Here is a 7,147-nt window from a genome sequence, read left to right on the forward strand (position 1 = left end):
GTTATTCCCATTACATAATAAAAGTGTAGTTTGTTCTCTATTCATTGGCTTCTATCAGTTTATTTTAAATCATTTTGCAGTTTCAATTAAAGTTTTGCAAAGTGATGGGGGATGAGAATATATAAGCAAAGTCTTTCAAAATTTTATGTTAGAGAAGGAAATTAGTCAACAACTATCATGTCCTCATACCCCAGAGCAAAATGGGTTAACATAGAGGAAACATAGACACATTGTTGAAACACTTTCATTACATTGTTATAAACTGCTTCACTACCATCTTTTTTTTTTGTCCTTTGCTTGCCAAACTGCAGTGTACCTCATAAATAGAATCCCATCTTCCACTTTGAGCAATAAATCCTCGTTTGAAGCACTGTTTAATTCTAATCTGAAATTCAACATGTCAAAGTTTTTGTTTGTTCTTGTTTCCCTTTATTAAAGCCATACAACAACACAAAACTACAACAAAAAGCAACCAAACGTATCTTTCTAGGTTATGCTTCTAAATACAAGGGATATATATGTTTTGAGATTACAAGCAAAAGGGTATATAGATATCTAGACATGTAATCTTTGATGAGTTTGATTTCCCATATCATCATCTGTCTAGAAAGTCATCTACTGGAGTGTCATTACAACCTTCTCAATTACAACCTGTAAACCCATTATTAGTCTCAGTCACCAATTCAAATGTTATTGTACCTATACCACATATTTCACCACCACCTATGTTCAAATTGAGTACTCCCACTCTCCAATTCATACTGTAGATTCAAATAAGCCCATTACTGTCACTTTTCAGTCCTTCTCATCTGATATCCCTGTGGTACCTGAGTTTCAACCAGAAAGTTTACATGTAATCTTGCCTATTATGGCCTTAGACTTACATCCTATGCAAGCAAGCTCACAAAGTGGAATTTCAAAGAAAAGGCATTTCTCTCATTAACTTCTCCAACTACTAAAGTGGAATATTAGATTAAACCATTAACTTACAAGTATGCTCTAAAATCCCCAGTTTGGTATAATGCAATGCAAGATGAGCTGGCTGCATTACACTCTCAGGGAACTTGGTCACTTGTTTCTCTTCATTCCGATAGAAACTTAGTGGGGGGTGTAAATGGGTATTCAAGATAAAAAAAATGTAGATGGCAAGATTTATAGGTATAAGGCAAAATTGGTTGCCAATAGGCTGAAATTAATTATGGGGAGACTTTTAGTCCAATAGTGAAGCCAACAACAGTGGGATTGGTTTTGGCATTAGCATCACACTTTGGTTGGTCCTTAAGATAACTTGATGTCAAAAATGCATTTCTTTATGACATTTTGCAAGAAGGGATGTATATGGCACAACTCCTAAGGTTTATTGATTCACAACATCCTTCCTTGGTTTGCAAGTTACATAAATCTTTATATGGTTAAATCAGGCCCCCAAGGCATGGAATGAAAGACTCACAACCTTTTTGCCTTCATCAGGTTTTCAATCCACAGATGCAGATTCTTCTCTGTTTGTGAAACATGTTGGTGATGCTATAGTCATTCTCCTTTTGTATGTAGATGACATCATTATTACAGGAAGTGCAACTCTTGCAATCAATGAAATAATTCAAGCTCTAGCAACTAAGTTTGATATTAAAGACTTAGAACCCTTACACTACTTTCTTGGGATTCATATCACTCAAAGCAATGATGGATTGTTTTTATCTCAGGCCAAGTATGTATCTAATCTGCTTAAAAAAACTGAAATGCATGAATCCAAATCATGTACCATTCTCTGCTTGCCTTCTCACGGGTTACTTAAAGATGATGAAGTTCCTTATAATAACCCTGAATTAAATAGAAATGTGCTAGGTGCATTGCCTTTTCAGTTCATCAAGTGTGCCAGTTCATGCATTGTCCAATGGAATCTCATTTTCTTGTTGTGAAAAGAATTTGAGATACTTGAAGGGCACACAAACTTATGGTATTCAATTTGCCAAATGAGCATTGGATTTACATGGCTTCAATGATGTTGACTAGGCTGGATATTCTAATGATAGGAGGCCAACAACAGGTCTTATAGTGTTCTTATGATCTAATCCTATCTCTTGGTCATCAAAGAAGCAAAACACACTCTTCAAGTCCTCAACTGAGGCTGAATATCATGCTATTGCTTCCACTGCAACAGAAATTGATTGGATTCGATAGTTACTTGCTTTCTTGCAGCTTCATGTCCCGTTGCCTTCAACATTGTATCGTGACAATTTGTCTGCAATTGCTCTCACATGCAATCCAATAATGCATCAAAGAACAAAACACATCGAAATTGATGTTCATTTTGTTCGAGAAAGAGTTGCTAAGCAACTGATTCATATGCAGTTTGTCTTATCCAATGAACAGTTTGTTGATATATTGACAAAATGATTATATGCACCATTGTTCCATATTCATTGCTACAATCTTGGGCTTGGTGTCTCCTCTCCTGAGCTTAAGGGATGATGATAACAATATAGGATCAATGGATGAAATAGTGTAATGTACTCGCTATAAGATCATTGCCTTAATATAGAAACTCTTTCTTCTTCCTCAAGTCTAATACTTTTTGTCTCTAAAAATCTCTTACTGTTAAACATTACTGCAACACTCTTTGTTGCTTTACATATGTCCAATACTTTCTACAACTAAATTGGTCTATTTTTCAAAATATAAGCATACATGTCTATTGTCTATGTTGGCACCCACTAATTTATCGTAGTCCTCTTCACAACATATCACATCCAAAATAGAATCTGAAAACCCTAATCAACCTTCCCCACTATACAGTTCCCTTCAAGTCCTCGTCTTCAAGTCATTGTCTTCGTCATCATTTTTTCTTTTCTTTTAATGCATACAATATTATATGTACTAAGGATCGTGGGATGAGTTAAGTCTCACAATGGATTAGCCATAATAATTTGGTTTAAATTCGTATTTGGTAAGAATCGAACCTAAGGCCTTGTCTTTAGGTCATCGACGTTATGTTGTTGCTTTTAGGCCATCATCTTTGACCTCAGAGTCAATCTTTCAGCCTAAATCTTAACATCAAAACTTGGATAACTCGTTCTAGAACTTTTGCTAATGACATGACTAACCCAAACCTAAACATCAATGTGATGAACCATTAAGTGGTAGTCTAGATATTTTTTTTATTTTTTTATTTTTTGGGGGTTAGAAATTGAGTTAAGTTCGGCCTCGATTTGCCTAAATCGTGCCCAACCCTAATCTATGTAAAGTTATACTCATTTTAATCATAGAGCTTGTAATCACTAGCCTCATTTACTCACTACTATGGCAAATCCTATATTTTTTTCCTATTGTAGAACGATGAAGCTCACATGTCAATTTGTGAAGTTGACTTTATCTCCCTACTTTGCTTAAGCATGTTTAAGAATATTTGCGAAGCATCTTGCTTCCATGGTATCCATACTTAAGGAGAACATCAAAAGAATATGTTTTTAGGGTGACAGTTGAATAATGCTACCAGTTGACTCATGCTATAGCAATTGTATCTACTTATTAACACTTATCATAGTTTCATTTAGTCTTGTTGTCCTCCAATCTTGTAACACATAGACTAGTAGCACCATGTGATAATGTCAGACTAAAAAATTTATCTACCAAATGAATATTATACAATTTCTTTTGTATAACAATAATGGAAATGGGGAACATTACATACACAAGACTGTATGTGGATCCATCCGTGATTATAGCTAGGTTAACATTTTGGAAGTAAGTTAAATTAAGGCAATCTCCAACTGAAGGGGCTAAACATAGCCCCGTTTAGATTTATAGCCCTTCAAGAAAAAACATTTTAGTATCAGACCATATTCATATACAATCTCTAATTGAATGAGCTAAACATAACCCACTTAATGATTTATTATTTTTTAAGTCCGACTTTGGACAAACTTGAAATCCACCAAATAATTCTTATATAAAATTTCCCTTAATAATTCTCACGAGCTTTCTGGTTGTGAATTTTTGTGATGGATTTTTATTTTCTCGTCGGGCCAAATTTTAGCCCTTTAAATTTTTAAAATGTCTTCATACTTTTGAAACTAAACAAGGACCACATCATAAAATCATCATAGAGCAAACTATAGTTTTTGGGAAATTCTAGCAGGAAAGCAAGTCTCTTCAGAGTTGTTTCCACGTGTCAATTAACACTATTAAATACACTGCAGCTTGGGCCTACTTCAAAAAATTAACAAAAATAAAGAGTTTGTTTTCTATTACGCTAAAGTAACTCATGCTATATTTCTAGAAAAAACTCGAATGCTTTGATAGGGCGGTGTTCTAACCAATTGAACTACAATCCCAAGTAAATACTACTCAATAATCCATAATCGACAATTGAACCATCTGAGCACATTCACCTACTCCACCGAATATGGGTTCTGTTTGAGATAAAACATGAACTTTGGGTTAAGAAGAGGTTACCCTAAACGAAAGCCCAAAAGGAGGTTCAAAAGAAGGAAAAGTCCAAGGCCCAGCCGAAGCTCAGAAGAAAGAAGGGGTTTGTTTCCTGACCAAGTGCAGATCATTCAAACCACCTGCTCACCTACCTAGAGGTCAAGTGGTGTAGGCCAGCCAGCTAATCAGCCCAAAATTACTTTACAATGGCAGTACAAGTAAAAAGTTGATGAGTCATTGCCCTTCAGATGCATTCGGGCAAAATCAACATGCAGACAGCCAAGCCAAATCGTCTATAAAAGGAGGAAGAAAAATCAGAGACAAAGACACTCAATTAAACAAACAAATACAAGCACAAACTCTACTCAAACCAGATTTGCCTTCACGAAGCTGTAGTTAGCCCCCAGTCTTCATCCCGTTCAGGATCAACCTTCACTAGGAATCCTTTGTAAAAGCTCTGCTACCCTGTTTAAATCTTGTTGTAGTACCGATTTCCTCATATAAACTCATCTTCCAATCTCCCCTTTCTAACATTCGAACACTCTGTAAATCACAAAGAGAGGAAGTTGCAAGACAATCAGCCTTGCCCGTCAAGGTGAAACCTTGCCGACCTCCTTTGTTGTTGTCTTTCATTCATAGATCTAGTACTATGATGTATGTTTTCATCTGCATCCAAGTTATTGCTAGCCAATTTATGATTAAAAGACTTCTAAGTTCTAATCATTTGGGCAGACGAGATTGATCAATTAAAAGTCCTTGGTCTCAAGGCATAAAAACAACCTTATGTGGACTTAACCCATCCACGACAATTCGTGATAATAAGAAGTCCGAAGTTACTTGGGGCGCAAGTAATTGTCTTATTCTCTAGTCTTACTTCTGTTATATCATAATTCCCATAGAACGTTTGAGTATGGAATTAACTCTGATAGGAAGCCTCAAGGCCTATACCTAAGGCCCGACAAAGGCACCTATTTGAATTCATTCTGCTCTGTGGGCTCGGGCAATTAAAAGTATAACAGGTGTAATACTTCTACAAACAATGAAACAACCAAGATGTGTTCAAGTATTCGGCTAGTTTTGATGGGAAGTTTCAAGGCCTACACCTAAGGCCCTACAAAGGCACATTTCAGAACTAACTGGGTCGCTCGGGCATATATACATATACAATAAACTTAACATCGGTTTTACATCTGTCATGATAAAGATGGCAGTGGCACGCCTGGGTACTTAAAGTTAATTTTGATTGTGAGCCTCAAGGCCTACACCTAAGGTCCTATAAAGGCACCTTTCAGAATTAACTCTATCATTCTCTTATAGCCCACCAAAAAGCAGAAGCCCGACAGACAACATCAACCGGCGCTAACCTCTTGGGGAGCTGTGTGCTCGATGGCCAGGAAACATCCTTACTGGATATTCCTTTATACCGAACATAGTTTTGGCATGCCCGGTGGGATCCAATTGTGTTAATCTCGCATGTCAAAGAAGAAAAGCCATAAACCTTGCAGAAAAAGTAAAAAGGACAATTCATCTCAACTTTTGCTACAAATGACAAAGCAATCAGGAAATTCTTCTTCTCCATCAGGACAAGTGGTCCTGGAAAGCCTAACTTCATCTGGAAGAGCTGAAGGAAAAGGAACTAATGAAGAATTACAGGCTACTATTATACAAGTGTTGAAGAGCATGGAAAAAATCTCTTTGGAAACTAAAGGGGAAGTAAGTAGACTGTGTACCTTAACAGGGAATCTACAAAGAAGACTAGATCTGGAGTTTTCTACTCCAAAAGGTGCTCAAGGAAGTGGGATGAGCTAGGTTACCATAAGAAGTGAACCAGTTATTCCCCTATTTCCGTTATTGGAAGAAAAACAAGATAAGGGAAAGGAAAAATGAGTACCTGAAGGAAGCTAGCCCGTGATTGAACTGGTTCTAGAAAAAGAATTCCCCAGCTTTCCATTATTATCATTTAATAATAGAAAGTAGAATGAACAAGAAAGGACGAGGTATATGATGCCCATAATAACCGGAGAAGTCAGTGGAAAGGAAGGCTTTGTCACCTCAGATAAGCCTCCTCCTTATAGGCCACCTCATTTGCCTAATAAGGGAGGATGAGCTAACTGGAGAAAGCCCGAGTCAAAAAAAGGAGCAGGAACGGGAAATGACCAAAGCCCAAGGAATGAAGCTGCTCTTATCTTCCATAATAATAATACAGCTACTCAACAACTGAGGAAGGAGTTGGTTGAGTTGAGGAGGACATTGGCTCATAATGCTCAACCACAAGCTCGTCCTATATTCAGGGTTACCTATAAAAAACCTTATCCTGAATATATTGATGAGCAGAACCCATTTATTATCAACTTCAAAATGCTTGCATTCCCCATATTCACGGGAGAAGATGGAAGTGTGTACTCTAGAGATCATATTTTCAAATTCTCCAATCATTGTGTGGCATATGAAGACAACCCGAACTACAAATTAAGGTTGTTTGGAAATTCATTGGTGGGGTTAACATCTCAGTGGTACTCTCTATTGCCCCCTAACTCTATTGCCAACTGGGGGCAGATGGAGATAGCTTTCCATGAACAGTTTTACAGAATAGAACCATAAATGACTATCAACGACCTGGTTGAAACCAAGCAATACGATCATAAGACCACAGAAGATTTCATGATGAGGTTCAGAAAGACAAGAATGAGATGCCAGTTCCTTGTCAACCAAGCTCAGC

The sequence above is a fragment of the Malus sylvestris genome, chromosome 15, assembly GCF_916048215.2.
Source record: "Malus sylvestris chromosome 15, drMalSylv7.2, whole genome shotgun sequence".
NCBI lineage: Eukaryota > Viridiplantae > Streptophyta > Magnoliopsida > Rosales > Rosaceae > Malus > Malus sylvestris.